This window comes from Rhodnius prolixus, unplaced genomic scaffold (genome assembly GCF_049639745.1).
Source record: "Rhodnius prolixus isolate KJV_2025 unplaced genomic scaffold, Rpr scaffold_4, whole genome shotgun sequence".
NCBI classification, from domain to species: Eukaryota; Metazoa; Arthropoda; class Insecta; order Hemiptera; family Reduviidae; genus Rhodnius; species Rhodnius prolixus.
Window position 1 is genome coordinate 9,444,818 of NW_027411614.1, and position 25,895 is coordinate 9,470,712.

Consider the following 25,895-nt stretch of genomic DNA (forward strand, 5'->3'; position numbering starts at 1 on the left):
AAATTTTGTAAAAATTCATTTTTCTAAGCTCAAGAAGAGTTATACTGGTCTTATGAACAGGACCGACTAACTACGATAAGACTATTCCATTCAACAGGCTGAAAGACTAAAGAATTTACAACAATGATGAATGTATTCTGGAAACATTGTGTAGAGAGTTTTAAAGAGCTCTGAGAGCTTAATTCAAAAGGTTTTCTTATCAACCATTAAACCATATTTTACAATTCTAACGCTAAATTTATGTATGAGAAAAATTGTAAAATAGTAAGATTAATATGTGAAAAATGAATTATTTAAAAAAATGGAATTTTCCTGGATTATTCGCTTATTTATCTAAGATTTTTCTTTGAGTTCAGTTTCCAAGTGGATTAGTAAAACTTTCAGCGTTTGAAGAAACTTTATCAATCTGAATTGTAACTCTTCTGTAATTTGAGGTTTTTGTCATTTTGTGGTAAATGAACAATTATTTGCAAGTTTTAGAACATAATATATTCAACGGGTTGATATTTTAAATAAAATATACTTAATATAACAACCTATCAAACCAGGCTTCAAAATTTATCCAATTGCAAATAATTTTATCCCATCAGAATTTTTGTTTTCAAATAAAGACAACAGATAGGGCTCAGTTCAGGTACTACGCCGTTAACTTCCTAATTAAATGTTACAATATCAAACGAAACACAAGAGTGGGGTATGAAGACTTGTCTAGTGAAGCGACGAAACAGTTTTGTGCCCTTTGTAGGTTATAAATTAATAATGTGTTTACACTTTGGATACCAGAATATAAGAATATATCGGCTTTTTTCTTTTTGTGCTTATTAATTATGTTAAAACAGTGCTAGTACTTTTAGACAATGCTTTGAAATAATCAAACGAAATTGTAGGTAAGGTTAGCTTGTGTACTAATGTTATCTTTGTAAAAGATTAAAATTTGTGCAGTGTATTTTCAAAGATTGCAATATATTTAGTTAGATTTTACTTTTATGGCAGTCAAGGGCAAACAAGTTTAAAAATTCCATTGGTTTTAAGAGAGGAATGGAAATAAAAAAGATCCCTAACATAGTATGGAAGATTGTAAGGTTGGTGTTCCCAATTGTTTTATCAGTTATGACTTTGTTAAAATCTTAATTGATAGACACATTGCGAGTGATTATGCAGTCAAAAATACCTTCGAAAATATGTATAAAATATCATAGTACAGTTAAATGTATTAGGTATGTAAATACTACCTACAGCTTGTAGAAACATGGTTAAAAAGTTCTTAGAACAAATGCCCAGATACTGTGATTACAACATCTTTTACAAAGTAAGTTTTATCATATCTACAAATTGATAATATTCACTTAAAATGTTATTACAAAGAATGGTCAACGCAGAGGAGGAAAAAAAATGGACATCTCTCACTGATGTTAAGCTTCTGTTCTATAAAGTTGTTGGAAATTTGTTTTAAAAGAAGCAATTAATTTACTAACAATTGAAAAATTTATCTATTTTGTCTAGAAAATATAATTGTGGGAAATTTTTTAACTGGGTCAAGTTCTAAAAACAGCCGTCATGTGTTTAGTTTTTTAATTTTACTTTTTTTTTTGTAGGTGCTGCTTCCCAAATAATCGACATTAAAAGAAGTCTAACAAAAGAGGTGAAGTGGTAAATTGCTCTATTTCATTATCTCAACGGCAAAAGGGATTTAAGAAGCTTTTTATAAATAATCGAAACTGAATGGATACCTAATTTTTACTGTGAAATGGATAGGTTTGTTTTGTTAAGTAAGTATCTCTTAAATACTATTTAATTGACTCATGTCCAATCGTTTTTTAAAACTGTGGACTTCCATTATCTGTGAAAATATCATTTCTATTCTTATACAGAAATTAAAATCTCCTCCTAATATAACCATATATTCGTATGTTAATAATGATATGCTTTTATATAGTACTTAATTTGAAACATGTTCAGAACTCCACATTTCGTTCAGTTCGAATCACTTGAATCATCAACTCAAAATATCTTCCATAAAATGATTATAGAGATAAGAATATCTGATATAGTTTTAATACTTGTACTCCATCACTTTGAACTATGTATTAATATTTAAGTTTCTTAAATTTAAATTTATACTTACATTGGATCCCGGCCTTCACTGCATCAGATTATCGATCCACTGACTGATTTATGGCGGATACCAGTTGCTGTAAGATTTAATCTACCGTATGATGAAACGTACATTAACTTCTTTTATTCATTAATTAAAATAATCCAGTATTATAAATATTTGAAGAAGTTAATTTAAATTATGTTTTGGTAACATTTACTTTAAACAAATTTCTGTTAAATTTTATTTCTTCTTAATGTCCTCTTGTTACAGAGATTGGCATTACTTAAAGTGACGTCATTCTTCAAATTGTCCAAGTCGGTGCTCCATTATTGAAATATATATATTGTGTTTTTTGTGAATGTACATTGTGTCCTACGTTATGTTTAAATGTTATTAATTGTTAAGTGTACTATTCGGTGTAATTAATAATAAATAAAATTCACTGATGCAAACTTATGACGCCACTGAAATTCATTCCCTTATAATGAGTAAGTAGTACTTTCCAATTTCCGTACACTTTCTTTTGTAATACAATTTTCTAAAATGTTATCCGTTATTTGGGTCATTGATGTATGTACTTTTTAGTATATTATGAAATAGTTTCCTTCAGGATAACTGGCTTTAAAGTATAACACATTTTAAATGTACCTGATATCAGATCTGAATATTCAATAGTTCTATTAAGAGTTGATAGCTTATTCCCATTTAGATACATTTGCCTCATGCAGGATATAATTTTGTTTAAAATAACAAATTAGTTAAGAATTACTAACAACCAATTGAATACTCAAGAGATAATAAGTTAATCGAGATATAAAATTCAGTCTTTTTTAAAATTTTTGTATATGTATTGGTAAAGTTAGCTTCTTGAGTTGTTAATTTTGAATAAGTAATTTTACTAAAAGTACTAGAATCTCAGTGTATTTCGTATTGATTAATACGAAAGTAATTGATATTAATTTCATTGAATTCTTTTTCTGCAAAGGAAGTAACAAAATATATTATTTTAAATCCTTTATTGAATTAAAGATTATCTAACGTTCAATTCGTTTGTGTTTATCACAAGCGCATCATAATTGCATATCATAGTTTTATCTGCATTATATATTATTTTTATATATCGTACTTGCTGTTATTTATAATCTACTCTTTTCATAGAATGCACTTTATTTAGTAACAATTTGGTTTCTTTGCATTGTATGCAATTCTAAGTGATAGAAGATGATTCATTACTTAATTTGAGAAAGTTTAATGAGTTTTGTGCTTGATTGGGTTCGTTCTTATCGTTTTTTTGTTCAGTAAGATTATTAACACACATATTTTAACAAATAGATGAATGTAAAAAGTGGGTAATTTAAATAACTTTTGCTGCACTTTTAGTTTCTTTCTGATGCTAATGTTTGCTACTATTATCAGATAATACAAAATATCTTCTAGGCCACAATAACCGGTTAATTTTTGAGTTTTGTTCTTTAGAAGAGATGGTGAATATTTCTCTCCAATTCTTTTCTGGCTTTAACTGGAAACGTTTTATTCTGAAATCAGAATGTTCAAATTAGGTAATTTCAGCGGTTCAGTAAGGAACTTGTGGAAGACAGCTCCCTGAACAGCTATCTTCTTTCTCGTTAGCTTATTGCTCTTTATTAACTGAACACTCACTCCAAGGGGTCTGATTATTTTCAAGAAAAGAAACAACTACGACAGATTCGTAATTGAAAAGGCCAAGTAGAACCATGTTCTAACAGTTCCGGACCTCAGCTTTGTCGGCCGTTTCATTTGCCTACTCTAGAAAGGTCTCAAAAAATGTGTTTTACTTTATTTTAGAGATGAGCAAAGTAATTATAGTATTCCATCTGAACCAGAATTCAAGTCCAATTGATAGTTAGCCGCTTTGTTTAAAAATCTGTATCAGTTATTGAATATTTCAACATTACTTGTTTCTTCTTTTTTACTTCTCTTACGAAATGGTATCTGAGTTAACTTCGTCGATGGCGAACTGAAGGGGAATTAGAACTCCTTGGTTACCATTGAATATCACTACTAGACTACTTACACCACACAATTCATTCAGTCACCGAAAGGGTTAAATTTTAGAATAGTTTGTGGACCATTAGGTTTACAAGTTCGGTTTAAAAGGGGATTTGGTTATTATTTTTTTTCTTTTTAAAGAACAAACCAGCCCATCAGTGTACAAAGTAGTCCGGGAATGATATTAATGTTTTACTCTCTAAAAAATATTTTATCCCTTCCTTTCTTTACGGCTTTTACACTCGATAATGCTACACTTCTTTGCCTTCGTAGCTCTGAAGGTATTGAAGTTCTTACTAACCTACTCGTAAACCCGCTTTACGATTTCTGGTCTATCAATTCTCCAGTCTAATCTACATCAATGTGTAATTCCTTAAGCTTCGAAAGTACAACTTTTTTGCGTCTATCAGATGGAAATCACTTAGCTGCTATCCACTGATCTTCTCCATACTTATTGTTGCACAGGCTTCATTTTCTTAACTTACATTAACGTCATCGGATTTTAATAATGTTTCTTCTTAATCTCGGTGCTGTCTTAAATTTTTTATTCTCCTCACGAGGTGTGGATTCGATTTGCATTCTTGCGTATTATATTTTGCTAGTTCATCAATATATTTCTGGAAAGAATTCATAGTTTTTTCTTCCAATTCTCCTATCTATTTACTTCTGACCAGACTCACTGATCTTCGATCCGGTTTGTGAGTGCTGAAAGTGAATTTAATTTCGAAAACAGATTTAAGTCTCTTGTCAATTGAAGACAATTTTTTTTTTGTTTTCTTGTAATCAGTTGATTAGAATTTGTGTTAAATGTAGACGAGTATTATACTTTTAGGACATGAATGGAAATTGTTATATAAATACTGTATGATGAGGGTTTGTCGATGGTATGGGAGAGGGAGCAGTTGATTGAGGATATCATTGAGGGATTGTTACAAAAGAGGCTGTCAGGACTACAAAGATAATTGTGGCCAGAATGGAGGGGGATGAAATGTCATTTGAATATTGTCCTCGCAAGTATCTGGCTGTAAAATGGCAAAGTGCTCCCAGTTTGGACAGATGTTAAAGTATAAAAGGTAATGAGGGAGCGTCACAGATTTTTGCCGGCCAGGGAGGGAATCACAACTTTGACACAAAGAACATGACAACCAGAGCAGAGTCACAGAACTTTTTCTCTCCACTGCCTTTTAGATAGCTCATCCATCAAATCTTCTGGTCATAACACTACTGAAAATCTGATGGATCGGTTGGTATATGTGTATATGGTTGGCAGAATTGAATGTAAAATATAAATGTATATGTTTTCTATTAGGGGGTTCCCAATCTTGGGATAGGTTATATCTTTACTTTGTGTGACGTAACTACTTGCACATTGTTGTGTGCCTCGACTTTATTCTGAGCAACTGAACTGAGACAGCACTGTTTTGGTCATGCGGGGTGGTTGAGTTTGGTCGCATTCTGTTTAAGGTAGCCTGAGAACTGAGTAAACTAAATTTTAGAGCAAGCTAATCATGGGCATTGGCCTAAACCGGTCCTTAACTTCTGTAGCAGGTAGTTTTGTTAAAGTAAATGCAATGAAATACGTAGAATCTTGTAACTGCAATCTCTCGACTTTATCTTATTGCGTTTATGGAGAGCTTTTCATATAATAGACTCTTAGAATATAATTTTTTGAAGACTAGGCGTCACGAGAGAAGGGATTGGAACGGTGGTGTACTGAAACCCAATCCGGGGGTTCGAATTCAACTGTTGGCCCTTAGATTATTTGAACCCGGTATCTCCGCGTACGAATCCTGAACACTAACCAGAGCTCCGCAACTGGTGTGCCATCTTAATATTTTAAAATATGTAATTTATTAAGTAGAAAATATACTTTCAAGTTACCGATATTGTAAATTTCATTCTTTGTGACCGTCTGAATGATTTTCTGGGTATATTGAGGTGGTATTTTGGCTTCAGGAAGTAGTTAACCTCTACAGTCAGCTTTCTGCCCATTCACGGGCATCTTTGGAGAGAAAACTGGATTTTAATTGGTATCCATCCAGTTTTTCTTAAATGGGGGCGTCTTCTTCAGTATTTCTTGAAAAACATTGGTGAGGAATGGTTTGTTGTACTATTAGGAGTGCTCCCATTCTTTCAAAACCATTCTAATTAGATTTGGTCCCCTTTAATTAGGTAAGGGGGTTGTTGGTTAGTGTGAGTGTAGCTTCAAGGATTAGGTTTTTTTGGGGAGGGTTTCCTTTGAGAGTCTATAGTGTTTACCAGTTATTTGAGGAGCGAATTCGTAATCTAAGCAGCCTTATAGTTTCTCTTAGTTTGGGCGTTTTGGCTTCAGAATATCTTGGAACTACCAAGTACACTGGAGTGGTACAGCGAGTGTTGCTTCGCTCCTCCTAGAACTCTCTAGAGAACCTGGTTGGAGTGGTTTAAAACCAGAATTCTTTGACAACGAAAATAAACTAGCAGCGAATAAAAATATGTTTCTCAATTACTGAAAAAGCATATTTTATAATAAACTTAAAACTTTGTGGGTGCTTGACAGAATGAACTTTAGATTTTGGTGAACCGCGAGTAAAGTGAAGTGTTGCGGTACACTGCACTATCCTCCCATACTCTGGACAGTATTGAAATTGAAGATTGAATTCTGCAAAAATAATGTTGCAAGGAAGAAATTGTTTGGTGTTTCATTCAGAATGCAGCTGAAAGTTAGCTTGTACTTCATCACATACGTCTGCAAATACTACGTAATACTAATAATATAACGAAAACTGAGATATACATTATAGAGATATAAAGTTTATTACAAAAGTAGATTAGTTGTAATTAGTAAACTAAAGTTGTATGTTTTACCCTCTCTAAGTAACGGTAAAATGTTGATGGAACTAAAATTGGATAAAACTCCAGAGATGAGATTGTTTGAGCAGGCGAACTGTAGTAATTTACAAACAAGAGCAATGGTAGATTTATTCTGCCGACCCAATTAAGATTCGGGTTTTGTATTTACGCGAGTTCACTGCCTGCTGTTGTTTTGAAAAGTCAATTATATAAAAAAGTTTGCTAATATTCTGCAATTGACGGTGAAAACTTAACTGTTACTTTGTGTACTTTGTATGTCGGTGAAGTGTAGAGAAATGGGAACGGAAGTACGTTATCTGCGGACCTACTGGTCCATGGAAATAGGAAACCTTAATTCTGGAGTGAATTCTACTTGAATCATCTTTTACAAATATCTAGAAAGCATGGATTCTCTGGGTACTCCCCTCTTCCCTCTTTTTAAACTGATGCATAAAACGCTAAGTGTTTTATAATTGTCAAAAGCTTGGAAAGTATAACGGTACTTATTTCTGCTTCTCTTCCGCTTTGTACTTGCTTAATGATTCAACCATTTAACTTAATCAACTTAAAGAAGTTCACCCCTTTCCAGGCAGAGCCCTCTACTCTCCTGAAATTCCTTTTTGCGCCCTTAGTACTCACCCTTCATTCTGTTTCTTAGAATTTGCTTCTACTTTAAGCAGGGTGTGGAAGATTACGCATTACTTAGACTAGTCCCGAAAAGCCGTTGGTAGATATTTACTTAATTTCCAAGCAATAAACTCCTTAGAAAATAATCTTCTAGTAAGGGTAATGACAGATTGGTCCTAATCCTTTTTTAAGTGCCATAATAAATCTATGAAATTCAATTAAGATTTAAATGGATTTTGGTTTAAAAAGTAAATATAGTATAGTGATTTAGTTAGTTAAGGATGCTAAAATATAGGAACTTAGGGATTGTCATTAGCGGAAGTAGATTTTGAAAACGGAACATATCAGTCTTACCAATGGCCGATTATGGACATCTGTGGAATTTAATAAAAATGTATATTGTAAAAAAAATAGTTCATTATTGATTTATTAATTGATCCAAAAGGCAGATAGATTCTTACCAATTTCAGTCTTAATTTTGTTTTCGGAATTGCCAATTATTTTTCAACGTTGCCCTTTTTCGGAATGTTTTAACTTCAGAACTGGCTTAAGTGTGGCATTTTCTTGGGAAAACGTTACTAATAAAATGGTAATGAGCAGTAGCTCATTACTTTTAAGTATAAAAGTAAAATAGTAGGAATCGTTTTTTAGTTACCTTACCAGAGAAACAGATACAATCACAAATTTGTAAAAAACAAATTATCGGGAAATTGTAAAACTGTTATTTTCATTGAAAAATCAAAAATCCACACCCAGCAATTTCTTCTCTCGGACTATGGCTAAGATTTCTTCTTTTTTTTGCGTTAATTGTGCTACAATCAGCGCATTAGCGCTATAAGTAACAAAAAAAACAGTGAACATTAGAAGTAAATGAGTGGAGAAGTTACACTCCAAAACATTATATGGTTAGTCCACTCTCTTCACTTGAGAGGAGATCACGAGGCCACTGTCTTTTAAGACGTCTTGTCCGGGTTGTCAGGAAGTGTTCTAGAAGAAAGATTTTGAGCTAGAGGATTTATATGAGATTGCAGGCTGAAGTGGAGTTTTCTGTATCGTGTTTTAGCAACTTGGGTGACAAAAGGAATGTTAAGGTCAGTGTGTATAGTCAGATTGGAGACATAAAATGGAGCGTTTACGATAGTTCGAAGTATTTTAGACTGTAGAAATTGAATCATTTGGAGATTGGAGCGTTTGGTTGAACCCCACAGCTCTATTCCATACGCCCAGATGGGTTTCAAATGACTAAGATAAAATAAAAATAATGCTTCTTTAAATAATTGATTTAAACGGAAATATTATCAAGGAAGGACATGTCGGCGTGCCTCAGTATATGAAGAAATAAATGTGTGTAAGAAGAAGGTAGCAGTGTTTCATCTTGGAGGACCACACACGTGACGTAATTAGAACACGGAGACATATGGTAAATGTAAAAGATGGTGTCGAAGTGTCATTTTCACAGATTAGGGAGGCTGGGCCTCATTAGATGGGAAATTGGTCCATATCTTACTAGTTGTCTCTTAACGGGTATCATAAATTATTTTCTAGTGTCACATACTGGATATGTGTGTGTACGGATATGTATGTAATTACGTGAATATATTTCTGTGTGGATATGTGCACGCACTTAATCACTTATACAGTTACTAGTGCCACTACCACATGAACACATACTGTCTACAACTTGTACTATTTCTTTTTACTGCATCATTTCAACGTCACAATGTTTATTTTACTTTATTTTGTATAAATAAAATACAGTTGGCAACATTGTGCTTACTATGGGATATCCTGAAACGGAACAGTTCTGTTTTATGTTGATCTGTTTGAATCTTCAAACGAGTTTATCTCTGTTAACAGCCATTCAAATTTCAGAAAGAAATCATTCATTTATTAAGCTCTACTTCTTCATCTCCTACACTTCTGGGATTCGAGGTACCTTTCGTACCCTTAACGTTCAGTTTCCACCATCTTCCGTCACTCTAACTCTAACACGCCATCATTTCTATTCTTCATTTTGTAAAATCATATCTTCTGTGGCTGACTATTTATTCTTACCTCGTAAGAAGACCTAGTTGCATGCAGAAGATCAGTCCAACTAAGCATATGCTATTTAAACGTTCTGCCTTTAACAGAGGGAGAAATTTTTTGCCAGACAAATCTTTGATTATGAGCATATCCTGTAGGAGACGCTTATTTTATTTTCTTGTTTTCAATAAATTTGAATGAATTTCTTATTTGGGTGTTGATATCCACCTTTTTTTTACTGGTCTCGTTTTTCTATTTAGTCCTAATATTTTTGTCTTACATTTCGTTCTTCTTAGACCATCTTTAGAGCTTAATACAGAGTCTAGGAATCTGAAATTTAGCTTTAATAAAAATTGTTCAGTCGTAAGTGCCAGTAAGTATCCTCCTAAGACGTGTTAGGAGATTAGAAGGCTGCAATGGGATAATGGTTCTCCAGCATCTGGAAAAAGAGAAAATAGATTTTTTTTTGCTCGCAGGACGATAAACTCCAAAAACTTTATTAACCCTTCGTTTAGGATACCATATCGCAGGGGTATCAAACTGGCGTCCCGTGTACCGCATGCGGCCCCCGAGGCTATTTCTTGTGGCCCACGATATACTGAAATAAAATGAAAATAGAAAAAGTTGTTATGAAGGAAATAGCGCTTTGGGGAGATCCAGGCAATATAGCACACAAAATTCCCAGTTTCCGTTAACTAATGAAGTCGAGTATACAAGTGGCCCAAGGTCTTTCCTGAGGGCCTGTGGGCATGTATAATTGCGCTGACATAGTTCCAGCGACGTTTGTAAGCCATATGTCGGCCACTCTCAGTGGAATTCCAGAATGATTCGGATTTAAAAGTAGGAATTTCTAAAAAATATTCTTATTATGGTGAGAAATATCCAAAAAGTGTTTGCTGTATACAAATTTTGTGCTCTGTTTGGAGTACGTTCTTGTGTGAGCAACTATTTCAGTCTACGAAATTAAATAAAATGTCATTCAGATCAAGATTGACTGATAAACATCTTTATACATTAATGAAGATTGTCTGTTCTCAGTCTCTGAATCCAGATATCGGAAACTAGGATAAATTTGTAAATATGTTGTGGCCCGCTTGAATCTTGTCTGTTGCAACAATGGCCCGTGGTTTAATTGAGTTTGACACCCCTGCCAAATCTGCTTGGAAATAGGAGTATTATTTTACTGCTAACATAACTCCAAAGGATTAATTAAGTGAAAGCAGCCATATTAAACGTTTGTATTAGTAAGAGAAAAATTACAAGACAGAATCCAACAGCTGATCCATTAGGCTATGCAAATGCTTTCAATTACTTTTAGAATTATAGGTTATGCTATTTACATGACATATTTATATACAAATAAAACTAGTCATTAAATTACTAGAAAAAAGGAAGAATAACTGCCAAAGAAGATGTAGTGGAAAAAATAACAGAATGACAGCATCACAAGGAGATAGAGAAAACGAGTTGAAAGCGTGAGAACTGGAGTAAGGACGACATACGGTCAGCTGTGGAGCACCATAGTGTATGCGAAGAGTTTAGTTGGGAAGGAAATGATAGTGGCACACATCCATGAAAACGCTGGAGGAGCTAATGGAGAAATTATTGGTATGTCATCAACCAAATGGCTGATTGGCCAGCCAACATGCAATCTCAATTGGAAATTTCCTAATATTTGGAGATGTTGCGCAGTTAATGTCACTATATGATAGTTTGATTATATATATATATATTATTGGAGAGTCCCGGGGGGTATGTATGGATCCTGGAGGCAATAATCCCCCCGAGTATATCATACTGCAGCAAACTCCCAGCTGATTGCCTGATTCAATCATAACGCCTCGTCCTCCATTATATAACCAACAGTACACTGTCTCACGTTGTTACGTCACATCATTGTTGCGGTAATGTGATTTATCTAGCCTTGCTCTGGGGGTAGTGGCTGCCGTTACCAATTTGTTCATTATACACTTTGCAAAGTGTTAAGGCGTGCACCATTTTTACTATTACCTCAGCCACTTTCAAAGGCTCAAGATTGATACGTCAAGATGATTCTGCCACTTTTTTTAAAAAACATCTATTGTGAAACACTCGCAAGATTGTAATTATTTAAATTCAAATTTATTTAAACTAACAAAAAATAAAATAAAATAACAGTAAAATCAGTGGCGAATTCCCCAACTAATGCAAGTCATGCAGTTGTATGAATTTTATATATGATTATATTTCATTTATATTGTTCGAAATTAAGCACGCATTTTACAAAGTTTACAATCTGAAAATATCGTTAATATGGTTCGATTAGAAGTTTATAAAAACGCCAACGAACCACTCATACCTTCGGAGAGTCAATGGTTACGACTGCATTGAATGAACGATAGTTACAAGCGCAAGATAAGGTTGTACTTATACTCGCTTGTTTTTCTGTAGATTGTTCCCCTTTACAGTCGGCTACTTGTAAAAACTGTTGCAGAAAGAAGAAGGTTAATCAGAATAGCGTCCTCCTGGCAGTTTGTTAGTTATTCTAATCCTACGTAGATATCCCCCACAAGAGCAACACTCTATATCTTCTGAACGATCAAAAGCCTATGGGGAAGAAATAGCATTTCTTCTATCTGCAGATGGAAATGGGAAGATTTCAGCCTATAACGATAATGGTGTGGTGATAATACTGAAGAATTAAGTCTTAATCCTCTCTGACACTATCGCAAAGCCTTGAACCGATTTCTGCATCGTTTTAATTAATATTAATTTTCTGGAATCGTCTGAATTAGTTCGAGTTTTTCAGTTCTTCTAGCGTGCATAATTCAGGTTTTTTTTTACATCCTGGAATGAACATATTTTGTATTTATGGTATATCTGTCCAGCTATTTCTGAAGGTTATATTGTTTTATTTGGAAAATATGACCTCTAAATTTTGGCCCATCGAAAGAATCATAGGAGTATTGGCTATCATCGTTTCTGATTTATCTCAGAAAGAGAAAATTACTACGAATTAATACATTGTTTTTTCTCTGTGCGCCATAATTTTTAAAAATAGAGATATTTCAATGTCCGAAATTGCTTCAAAATACAATCAACTTCTTCTTAGAGCAGCATTGAGTTTCGCAGTAGGAGCACAATTCTTATCTGCTGCTGTTAGTTAAAGTGTGGACTCACAGAAAAGGAACAGCTACTTCGCTTTCATAAATTTACTTAATGAATGAGAAGAGTTGAAGATAATTAAGTTTATATTGAAGGATATGTTTTGCCAGTCACAGTTGAAGAGAAGAAAGACGAAAATTACCTCTAGGAAGTTAAATAGCAAAAAGGAAAGAAAATGAGGTTAAGCTAGATGTTCAAAGAATGAGACAGAGTTACAGAAAGATTATCTGATGACGTCCAATCACTTATTTATTTGGAGAAACGTTCACAATTCATTTTATTAGATCTTTCCACACAAGTTGATAATTATATATAATTTTAATGAAATTGTAGTTGTAACAGTAGGAGAAGTAAAGCCTTCCAGCGCAGTTTTACTTCTACACAGGGCAGGGTGTACTGGTTTGTGGTGGTGGTGGTGAATGAATGTTAATTCTTAATTTTATTTTTTTGTTTTCGTTTTTGTGGGGCTTCTAAAGTCATCGAGAATGTCTTTATAGCAAATGAGTTGAATTAGAAGATGGAGAGAGAGAAGGAGAAATATACTAAAGAAACCTTTAGTTAATGCTTGAGAATCTACAATCGTCAACAACAAGAAACAGAACAAAAAATAATAGAATGTTTTATAAAAAGTGCGCGCTCTTACTGGCCTCAGGCGGAAGCCTTAGAACATGATAATTATTGTCTGTTATACGAGTAGTTGTGTGAAACAGTTTTTCGAAAGAACCTATACACAGAAACCTTTGAAATAACAGACCGACTGACGTTAAACGTCTCTGCCATTAGATTTACATTTAATTGACTAAATTTATAGTTATGGCTCAAAAAAAGAAAGAAAAAGGAGAGCAATCCATTGGTTTGATGCTGTCTATGGATCAGTGTTGAGACCTTCCTATCAATCTGCAACCTTGGTATAAAATTAGTTAATTAGACGCGTCAGTTCTCTGCCAGGATACAGATCACTTCGTACATAGTTTTGGGTTGAGGTGAATTATTCGATGTGAACATCGACCTAACAATTACCTTGCGACTGGTATAGTGATGAAGTTTTTTAAGAAACTGTAGACAGTACAGTTTTTTTTTTTTTTTTTCAAGAGCAATAAGGGTTAGCCCCAAGATGGCTGGCTGTCCTCGTAGAAGACCATTTCAAATTAGATTAGAACATGAGAAGTATGAGGCTCACCCAGTGGTGAAACTCCCAAAGAAGAACATTTCACTACTTGGCCACTGGCACTTACTTTATTAAGAAGATCTCGTGACCAAACGGTTTTGGTGGATTTCCTGATAATGCTAGTGAGTTGGGAAACTAGAAGGTTAGGATGTGAGAAAATTGAGGCGGCGAACTTGGCGTAGAAGGATATTGCAGCTTCAGAAACATAGAGGAACAAGAAGATCTCGGTACAAGGTGGTGTTAGAACCAAAGTAAGGAGCTTTAGCAATTCGACGGAGTGTTTTTGATTGAAAATATTGGATTCTGTAGATATTGGAAGCTTTGGGTGAGCCCCAAAGTTCCAGTACGTAAGTCCAGGCAGATTTCGGTATCATTGTGTAGATAAGTCGCCTCTTGTTTAATGAAAGTTTCGATCGTTTGTCGAGAAGTTGGAATCTTCTGTTAAGTTCTTTCCGTTTGAGTCTAGTAATTAATCCCATGTTAGGCGTTTATCCAAGAAGAGTCCTAGGTACTTACCACAATCTCTTGTAGGAAGAGGAGTGTGGCTTAGGTAAACGGATGGAAGGATAGTTTTCCTTAATTTTACTACATATTACGTCTTTTAAAAGTTTTTTTTTTAAATTAATTTTTGACGCGTTTTGACAGCTGGATTTTTGAACTTCTCGCGAAACTAACATTTTATTAAAGCGCACAAAATTATAAAAACAACTAACTATTTAGGCGCCACGGTAGCCGAGCGGTTAGAGGCGAGACCTGCGAAGCTAATATGTATTGTACTGGGTTCGATTCCCAGTCTAGGCCTTGGATTTTATTTAATGGTTAATAAAAGAAATTTACAGTAAAGTATGTTTGCTAGTCGCCTCCGTCCACGACACCTACTAATTGGTAGTTGGACGTTAAGCTCCGCCTGAAAAAAAAATATATATATAAACAACTAACTATTTAGTAAAAATGCTAATTTAAAGAAAATTTGTCAATTTCCACCTCAAAAATAACATTAAGAGAAATCTAGTGGACTTTTCACATTATGTATATTTTTCATTTATGTAAATTTGTACAACTTACTGCGCCTTATGAGGTAACTTCCCCTTATCTCTAAAACTAATTGCTTCTGAATGATTTCTCGTTAAATTTAGCTGTTAGATGTTAATGTTCATTCGTTTAATCTTAGCATTGAGCTTAGTTTAGCATTATTGTGCCATATCTTCCAATGAACCTCAACTACAATCAAGAACGTGATTGTGTTGATTTCACAATCCATTCCTTGATGTTTTCCAATCGAGATTTTCTTCACACACCTCTAAGACTTCATACGTTTGTCTTTCAATGGATGGTAAATCACTGTCCTCCTTATTATGTGACCCAAACGAGACAGTTTCCTTTTATTGCTTGCAATAGTTCTCATTGCTCAGGGAATTCTTTTCTGCAATTTCTTTGTTCTGCTTTCTTATACGTAATTATGTTAATAGTTTAGCTATTTTTAAAGTGAATTCCAGGATTTAAATTTAGTGCACGTGACACAGATTTTAATTTTGTTAATGAGCTCCTCCTTTAGGCGACCCAGAAGTAGTTACTTTTACACTCCCTTTCCCAAGAAGCTCAACATCGGTGCATTATTAAACAGCAGCAATTACACTAACAGCATTTCGAAGCAAACATATTATAGAGACTAAAAAATAAGACTTGCAATTGATGAAAAGTTGAAGTAAACAGTTGCCAGATGTAACTTTAATTGGGCGTTTACGCCGGTAGAGTGAGCATGGAATGTCACGGTAGTAACAATGTAATCAAAGCGATATGAAGACATGAATATCTCAAGTTTATTGCTGTCACCAATTTTTATGATTGTTACAAATGGATGTATTGTACAGAATCCCATCACAATGGAGGGCCTACTAAGTGCTAGGCTACTGAACAATAGAGTTCTAACTTGGGCCACACCTACCTTCCCGAGCATTACTTCCTTCGTTTGCTACCTATTACGTAGCATTACTATATGTTGCCCACCTCACTCTCACCTATATATTACTAAAGTAAGTAATGTTACTTAATCGAAAAACCAATTATTAAAGAGGCCCAACTACCAATTATTTTATTGTATTTGGTTTTGAATTTAAAGTGAATTAATTTTGAATTTTACTAAGCGATTTTGGTTTCTCTAATATCTCGCCCCCTGGATAAGAAAACATTTTTTGAGTGTCTGTCCATTGTCAGCACAATTCTTAAACGGAATATCGCAATTAGTTCAAAATTTAATACTTTATCTCTTTGCGGCTAGGTGGGTTAAAAACTCCCACCTTTTGCTGCATGGTGGGATATATTTTAACCCACCTCAAAAAGTTGAAGTTATTCATACATACAGCTTAATATGTTATTTAAAGTTGTACATTCAGTTGGCAGTGTTATGTACCAATGGTAAATGCGTAAATAAGTGAAGGGATGATTACATATGTAAAATAACTTTTGTTTTTCAAATGGAACGTTATATTTTTTGTTGCATATTTTTGTAGTATTTGATCTTCTAAAAACAACAAAAAAATTTTTTGAAATCGGTTAGGTTTTTCAAAAGTTATGGGTATTTAAAATATGAAAAACAAATTTCAGTTTACTGTCAAAATTACGTTATTTTTTTTAAAGAATCTGTTCAAATTGGGCACAAACAACGGAAAGGCAAGCCAAAACTCCGGACTCCCATGCTTTGCTTGTAGCAGCACTTATGGTGGCGAAGTCAAGATCTAGGCAGGCTAGAGTTATTTGACGTTCAGGTTGTTTTTTCTACAAACGTTTGGTGTGGAGTTTTAGGAAATCAACCAATCGGTCCATACTTCTACAGGGAGAACTTAACTGGTGCAAGGTATCTAACTTTTTTTAAGAGACATTTTGCCAGTTCCACTTGAAGATGTTCATCTACAACGTCGGCTAGATATGTATTTTCAACAAGATGGTTGCCCGGCGAGAGTGGTTCGAGGTTAGCTGGGCAGAAATTTCCTTCAAAGTGCGTAAGGACTCATTGTCCCATCCAATGGCCACCTCGATCTCCGGACTTGACCCAAGTGGACTATATTTTGTGGGGATATCTAAAAAATAAAGTGTAAAGTATCCTTAATCCCGTGGCTTCAGTCGATGATCTGAAATGTCGAATACTTCTAGCCTGCCTAGATCTTGACTTCGCCACCATAAGTGCTGCTACAAGCAAAGCGTGGGAGTCCAGAGTTTTGGCTTGCCTATCCGTTGATTGTGCCCAGTTTGAACAGATTTTTTTTTTAAAAAAAACGTAATTTTGATAGTAAACTGAAATTTGTTTTTCATATTCTAAATTACCATAACTTTTGAAAAACCTAACCGATTTCAAAAAAATTTTGTTTGTTGTTTTTAGGAGCTCAAATACTACAAAAATATGCAACAAAAAATATAACGTTCCGTTTGAAAAACAAAAGTTGGATGCTGTATCTCGAGATACAGGGGTTTAAAAAAATGGGTCAATCACTGAAAATAAACTAGACTAAAAATAGCTTATAACTTTGGTCACCCTGTATATTACGTGCACACTCATAATAATTTGTAAAAAACATTTGTTCGGGCTCTGGTAATCTCAAAACGGATATTTACTCAAAACTGAAAGCCTGTAAGAAAATATAACCTTCTCTTAGTAGTGTAAGAGAAAATAAAAATTGAATAATCTCAAGTTTGAATTTATAATGAAGTACGAGTAATTCTGGCACTATTTGAGAATTGTGAACACTACTAAATTACTGTATTCGTAAACTATAATTTAACAAAATACTGGAAAAAAAAGTCAAGCCATAATCGATTTGTTGAAAATATTGAGAAGTAATAAATAATTACTTCACTTGTTTTGGGCATGCTGTAACACATGTTCTGTATCGATGGTATTCCATTACTAAACTAGCCTCTATTGTCTGGTGTCTGGGGGAGACACTGCATTTATTGTGTGGTGTTGACTTGATTTCTGTGGCATTGTGCATTTATTGTGAGGGTAACTGAGGTCTTGACTAGTAACTATGGTGATTATAGTTTCCAGTTATCCTATAAACTGTCACTGATCTGGTTTCTCAAACCTTCTATTTGCAGGACGCCAACAGTGTTACCAACATTACGAGTATATGAACAGTGGTAAAAGTGTTCAAACACAATGTGTGTAATTTAACATCCTATTGTACACTTTGTGGGAGATGGATATGTGAATTACAGCTGATGTTTGTTGCAAGTGGAATTCAATGTACTGAGGCTTTGTTTGTGCTCGCTATTAGATATTAACGAGGAATTAGCTGTTTTATAATAAGCGTTTTGGAAAGACTGAGTGGTTAGCGAACACTGATCACGGGTTCGAATCCAACTGCTGGCCGCCCTTAGATTTTCTCTTCCTAGGAGCTTCTTACGTTATACTGACCGGTGATGCACAATGCCTCTGTAACGAGTTAATACTGGCAGTTGGTCCAATAAAAAAAGCTCGGGCGCCAATAACCTGAGATATTGATGCGCCCTAAATGCAAACACAAAAATAATAATAAGCGTTCTGTAGACATGAATGTTGTCACACTCCTTCCTTTCAGTCATGGTGCTATGAAAGATTCTTACCGGAACTTACATGAATGTATGTTGTCTTAGTCAACTTTGTCCTTTTTTAATCGAAAACTCCACAACATCTCAAGGACCACCAAAGGAATTTTAATTTACATCCTTACCTTCTTGGTTTTACCAATATTAAACTGAAGATTCAAAGGATTACAGCTTAGCTGTATAAAATAATTATACTACCCTAATTGGTTTTGTGTTTCTTGTCTAACCAATAAATTGTCTGTTCTGTGTACCCGAATCAAAAAACAATTCAATATGAATTTGGGAACACTAGGGCGTAATATTAGCCTCATTACTTCTAGCCAAAAAAAAGGCGTGCTGTTGATAGCTGTTTACATTGTACGTGTTTTAAATAATCTTATTCCTCAAGTCTTAGCAGGAATGCTGTTGTTCCGGGCCATACCAAGGTGGTTAATTCAGTTCTTGTCCCATATCTCTTGAAACTAACAATATCTTCATAAATCAAGTGGCGATTCGCTGTTATTGCCCATGACTTCTTCTTTTTAATACTCAATCTAAAATTTAATATCGAACTCAATTTAGATCCGCTACAGTCTGGACTATAATTTTCCCTTGAAGAAAATTAGCTGTTACAGATCATGCAACAAATGGAGGACTGTGTGATGAGCCCAGAGAATGGTTGATTGTGGACATGTTTTATTACTTAGTAGGTTAAATGCATAAAACCACTCTTTGCATTGCTCCATGTGCAGTTTGCACCGCTACTGAAACTGAATCTATTCTCTCCTTCTTTACCGCCACTTATGCCGTCGCTGGTTTGTTCATGGTTGATTCCTTCTGTCCGTTCCTTTGTAACACATGTGATATTTATGAGTGACATTCATTTTTAGCGCGAATGACTCCAGTAATACAAGGGATTCGTTCCAGTGACTTGCCTTCTTCCATGGAGAAAGAAGATGGTTGGTTTTGCTTTGTTCCCTTGTGAATATAATAAGAAGTAAAGAATAAACGCGGTTGAGTTCGCTGATCATTACTTTGGAGTTATCCTTTATTTTTATGTTAGTCCAAGTCAGTAAACTTTAACTAGGTCCCTTCTTCTTATTTTTTAATTTTAATTTTACTTGTGACATCACCGTTCATCAATTTTTTTTCAACTTTAACGTCTTAGATTTCACTTCAGCTGTGCTCATATCAGACCACTAGATGACATTCCAGAATTTAATCGCAGTTCAGAAGAATTCCAATAAATTTGTCAAGACGAAAGTGATGAAAGTGAAGAGTAAAGATATAAGATTGTTAGCTCCTTCAAACGCTGTAGGTTGAAGGCAGAGAAGCGGATATAAGAAGAAGAGGTTAAGTTCCGAGGTAGGACGGAAATTCGGAAAAAAAGTTCTTAAATAAGATCGTTCTCTTAAAGAGTCTAACATATATTTGATCTTTTGATCAGAATTTTAGTTATTGCCTCTAATAATATAATTTCACTGACATTTCCCTTTAGAAAAAATTCTAGATAATCTCGAACCCAAAACTTCGATGAAACAAACATTGCCGTGGAAAACTCTAAGCCTTCTTTATGGGCAGTTAGTTAATTAATGTGGTTGAAGAGAGGGGTCGAGGAAATCTTGGAAAACTGAAAGGAAATTTCGCATTTCTAGTCATGCCACATTCATCAAGCTTGGAATTTTAGTTACTCATCTAATTTTCAGTGATATTATGCATATGATTCAGGTTTTGTACAGAACCATACTGCCGCGTCTCTTGAATTAAGGTATTCGGCCATTTTTCATTCTCAGGGAACAACGGTTACTGCCTGAACACTCAAAATATGAAATCTTCTCAAATACAGTTTTCTTCAAAATGTGGTTTTGAAAGATATAAGAACAAAATCGAAGAAAGAGAGGTGGGATGAGGCGGTGTTGGACATGTTCTGGTGGAAGGCGAATTTATTAAAGAAGGTTAGATCATAAGTTGTTTGAGGAAACTCTTACTTCACATGAGGAAGTAGTTAGGGTGTAGATTAAGAAGAACTACAATCGATAATTTGCTTTAGTGGATTTAGCGTAAGGGAATGATATGTCAAAGTTGGTCATGATCTAGATAACATAAAGAATCTTTATCTTCGTGAGAGTCTTTATAACTTAGTGATATCGACCTGTTTCGAGCATTCTACTTCCAACGAGTGTTTTTGGTTTGAAGGGTTTTCTTCAGAATAAAGCCACCTTAAAAATAAAAAAATCTAAGTGTAAAAATCTAAGACACGTGTAAAATACTTCAAGAACATCTCTAATCTTTTGATTAATGTAACAGATGGCAAATAATGTAGTTTCAACGTGAATGAAGGAATTTGCACGCGAATATCTGAATGGAATTAGAGAAAGGTGGATCAATTCCATGTTTGGAATGACTGTGTTTTCTATTTAGGATGGAGGAAATAATGGTTTAGTATGGTGAGTGCAGAAGAGAGAGGTTCAGAGATCTCGAGGGCGGTCACGGTGGAGCACTTAATGCCGCCTCTCACGGTGCCTGTCTGGAGTGGAGGCGGCTATGTATAGGTTGGAGGCAGTGGAACGCATATGTTGCAGGTTACTTACTATGCGTGTGGTTAGTCCAGCTATTAGCTACAACCCATTCTCCTCTTACCGCCGCTAAAGGCCGTTAGCTCATAAACGGTTTTCGAAAGCCGTGGTACGGTTGATAGGGGGAGGAGTACTCGTAAGTGTATGGGTTTTTGGGGGCATGATAAGGGGGGACTTGTGGCAACCAAACGGTTCGGGAAGGCCGTTAAGGGCAACAACAACTACAACAGGCGAACAACACACTTGTAACATTTAGCGCATGTACGTCAAGATCGTTAGCAACATTCTGTATTATCATACAAACTCCAAGCTTCTTAACTGCTCTCTCTCGTAGGTTCGGATGTTCCTATACTTGGCAACTAACTCACTAAAAGAAATAGTTTAAAGTTCAATTAATTTCCCTGCCATATCTATCATAGGACTTTTTAAATAAGCCTCTATATCAGGAAATCGGCAATTTTGAAAAAAATAACATACAATAAAAAGTCTTGATTCTAAAAATGTCTGATTTTAAAATCACGCTCAAATCGTAAGCAATCCAATCTAAACTATGCGCAGTCTAAGTAAAGTAAAGTAATCGCCTATTTTTTCAGGCGTGGCTTAACGTCCAACCACCAATCAGATGTCGTGGACGGAGGCGACCAGCAAACATACTTTACTGTAAATTTCTTTTATTAACCATTAAATAAAAATCCAAGGCCTAAGACCCGGGAATCGAACCCAGTACCACAATAAATATTAGCTTCGCAGGTCTCGCTTCTGACCGCTCGGCTACCGTGACGCCCTGCAGTCTAAGTAGTGAGGTGTTAAAAAGAGGCGAACGAAAAATTACATTATAAATGTTGTAAATTCTTGTTATTAAAATACCTTCATAAAAAAAGTCAGGGAGTTTTACTAAAAATTAGAAAACAAGCTGTAAGTTAACTAATCAGAGGAAAAAATGGTAGATATATTAAATTTACGGGGAAGAAAAGATAGAGAAATGATGTTTAGATTATCTTAAGTTGAGAGAGAGCGTTGAGTAGATAGTAGTTCAAAATATTGAAAGCTAAATCAGAGAAAACACTAGAAATTGCTTAATTAAGACTTTTACTTATCGTACAATTTTTTGAATTAATGAATAGAGCGTGAGATATGTTATGAGATCTGCTGGAGTGTCCTGTCCTGGTGAATCCTCAGGATGGGTATCTCAGCCTTCTTATTGGATATCCCCAACACTTGTCTTCAGGGGACCTATAGTAGAGTTGAGCTGCGCCCCTGAGTTATGGCTCTTGGTAAAAAAAAAAGTCGTCTGAGTGTCTTCTTCACATTTTTTCCTTTAATCTTAATAAATAACTCAAGAAACCCACAATTTGTAGGCTACAAACACCTCCTCACAGAGTGAAAAATTGATTAATTAGAAAGATTTAAATAATAAAAAGAACGAAAAAAAATCAACTTATCTCTTTTGAATATTTTAATAATTCCATTAAAATGATAAAGGCCTGTTAGTTATTCTATTAATCTACATTAATATTGTAATTACTATTAATTTTTTTTAATGATTTCCGTGACATCAATACTTATAAAATAACAATTTTAACATGTCCACACTACGGACATCTTGTCAACATGTTCCATCGGAAGTCAAACGCGAGCAAATCGTCTCTGTGGCAGTTACTCTGTAATTTAATATTTCTGTCTTTTTACTATGCTGTTCATCTGCTTCCTTTTAACTGAACTGTTTTAATATTTTCTATTTTATATTATTTAAAAAAAACTAAGCTGTAATTTTGTATTCACTGTCCCTAACTTTTGGTCCGGTCTTAGAATTGTTTTCTTTTAATAGGTTTTTGTAATATCAAAATTAAACTAATGCGATGTATGAAGCTGCGAGTGTTTTGGTAATAGTTCCATCATAATTTGGTACAAATTGGGGACGTAGTTATTCTTAAGAGTGAACTGAGCTGTTCATTCGTTAATCTATTCCTGACAAAGCTTTTTCTAAGTTTGATTATGAAAGCAAAAGCTGCTCACAAATACGAGTATATGAAGTGTAATTTTTATTTTTAATTATTATTATTACAAAATATGGTAAGGGCCGGATTCAAACCCATCACTGGGCTGGATTTGGCCAGCGGGCCCCCTAGTTTGCCCATCTAGTTCATAAACAGAATATCGCATGAAGTTTAAACATTTTATTTTGTTGTATGTGCGTATAGGACCTTTACAAAACTATGTGATGGAAAAATCCGTTTTTTTTTTTGCGTTTATTTTTGCTATAATCAGTGCGTTGGCGCTATAAGTAACAGTGATGACAGAACTATGAATTACAGAGGTATACGAGTGGAGAAGTTACACAGTGATAACACTCCAAAAACATTACGCTATTAGTCGCTCTCTTCACTTGAGAGGAGATCACGAGGCCACTGTCTTTTAAGACGTCTTGTCGGGTTGTCAGGAAGAGTTCTAGAAAAAAGATTTTTAGCTAGAGGATTTATATGAGATTGCAGGTTGAAGTGGTGTTTTCTGTATCTTGTTTTAGCAACTTGTGTGACAAAATTGAATGTTAAGATCAGTGTGTATAATACAGGTTGGGGACATAAAAAGGAGCGTGTACAATAGTTCGAAGTATTTTAGATTGTAGAGATTGAATCCTTTGGAGATTGGAGCGTTTGGTTGAACCCCACAGCTCTATTCCATACGCCCAGATGGGTTCAAAATAGAAGTATAAATCAGTCTTTTGTTTTCCTGAGAGAGTTTTGATCTGTCGATAGCGTCTGTTCAGTTCTGTTCTTTTAAGTCTAGTGTGGGGGTCCTAAAATTTGAAGTATGAATTTAGTGAATGATTTTTCTTATTATTTTACTGTTTTATTGATTTATTTTTTGAAAAAATCTCAGAGCCCACCAAAACTCCTATTTCGATAACTTTTTCTTAAAATCATTTTTAAAAAAAATTCGATTTTAAAAATCGATATTTGAAAATTTGAAATTAGAACCTTGAGAATTGTATTAATGGAATTTCGTGTGAATCTACACATCAGCATTTTTTTTTGTTCCGAAATCGCAGATCTAAAATAAAATAGAAAATAATTGAAACATTTGTAACTTTTGCTTCAACGAGTAACATTACATGAAACTTAAAGAAAGCCTATCATATCAAAGGAACAAACTTAATAGTGTATATACATAAAATTAATAAAGATAATAAGTTATAATAATATCAGAACAGCGACTAACTGATGAATAGTGGAGCGGCTTGATCTGGAATAAGGGCCGACAAAGGAAGCTCTAAATATGATGATTATAACAGCGCTTACCTGTGATTACCCCTCTGAAATAACTGATACTTCCCCTCCACACAGGCTGATATTACTACTGTTATCGTCATCATTATTGTTATTATACTCAGCTGCTATAAATTATTATCTACATAATTTTTAAAAAAAAAACTCTGCAATCTGACCAGCTCTCGATCATCTTGGCACTAGAATTTAGTTACTAGAGGACTCAAGTTTGTAAATTTATCATTTTGGTGACTTGGAAGGTTCATCACTTTCTTGGGACCACTCCCTCATAATTTTTGGCAGTTTCCACTCATTCTTCATATTCATCCATAATCCCTCGCCACTCCTAGAAGGAGAAGAGATTAGCTCCCTACTAAAAAAAGTCCCTTTACTGTAAAATGCGTTCACATTGTATCTATAATATTAAAATGGTTTAATTATTTGAATTTAATTTAACACGAAAAAGCGTAACGTTGAAAAACACCCAACTTTGACAATTTTTTTCTCTTTTTCTATAAAAGATAAAATTACTAAATTTTCTTTAAAATGAGGGGCAAATTCTCCTTTGGTCGTTTGAAAAGTCCGTGCAAAGTCAGAGAGATAGCACCACTGGCGCGTATCGAGGTTATGTTTAGTTAGTAGCATCTCTTGGAAGACACACACCAAGTTTCAGCCAGATCGGTCTATTTCTTTGTGTTTGGCATTCGTTTGAATCGAGGAAGTCGAGTGATTTTCAAAAAATGGACGAAAAAGAATTTCGTGTGTTGATTAAACACTACTTTATGAAAGGCAAAACGCCTCAGGAGACTAAAGAGAAGCTTGATAAACATTATGGTGACTCTGCGCCTTCGATTAGAACAGTTTATAAGTGGTTTCAAAATTTTCGGAGTGGCCATATGAGCACAAGTGACGCTGAACGTTCTGGACGCCCTGTTGAGGTTACTACTTCAGAAATCATTGATAAAATCCATGATATGGTGATGGATGACAGAAGAGTGAAGGTGCGTGAGATTGCTAGTGCTGTGGGCATCTCAAATGAACGGGTACATAACATTTTGCATCAACATTTGGATATGAAAAGCTATCCGCAAGATGGGTGCCGCGATTGCTCACGCTTGACCAAAAACGAAATCGTGTGAAGTGTTGCAAGGACGGTTTGCAGCTGTTCCAGAAGAATCCGCAGGACTTTAAGCGTCGTTTCGTCACTGTGGATGAAACATGGATACATTACTACACTCCTGAGACCAAAGAACAATCTAAACAATGGGTTACCAAGGGGGAATCTGCGCCAAAAAAAGGCGAAGACCGTTCCTTCGGCCGGAAAGATTATGGCGACTGTCTTTTGGGATTCGCAAGGAATAATCCTCATCGACTATCTGGAAAAGGGTAAAACTATTACAGGTGCATATTATTCATCGTTATTGGACCGTTTGAAAACCGAGCTGCAAGAAAAACGCCTACGATTGGCCCACAAAAAAGGCCTTTTCCATCACGACAACGCACCAGCTCACACCTCAGCAGTTGTGGTCGCAAAATTAATGGAAATAGGGTTCCAACTCGTTTCACATCCC

At 34.8% G+C, this 25,895-nt stretch overlaps 1 long non-coding RNA gene across 3 annotated transcripts in view; it reads left to right on the top strand.

Moving 5' to 3' along the window:
- The first annotated feature begins 604 nt into the window (after nt 1-604).
- LOC141456206 (uncharacterized) overlaps nt 605-25,895 on the top strand; it is a 304,563-nt gene continuing 279,272 nt past the window's right edge. For 2 of the 3 annotated variants that reach the window (XR_012459651.1, XR_012459652.1), the window contains exons 1-4: nt 605-887; nt 994-1,082; nt 1,596-1,769; nt 2,369-2,586. This is a non-coding gene — a long non-coding RNA (uncharacterized lncRNA). The remainder of the gene's footprint in view (nt 888-993; nt 1,083-1,595; nt 1,770-2,368; nt 2,587-25,895) is intronic. The other variant, XR_012459653.1, reaches the window with a different exon arrangement.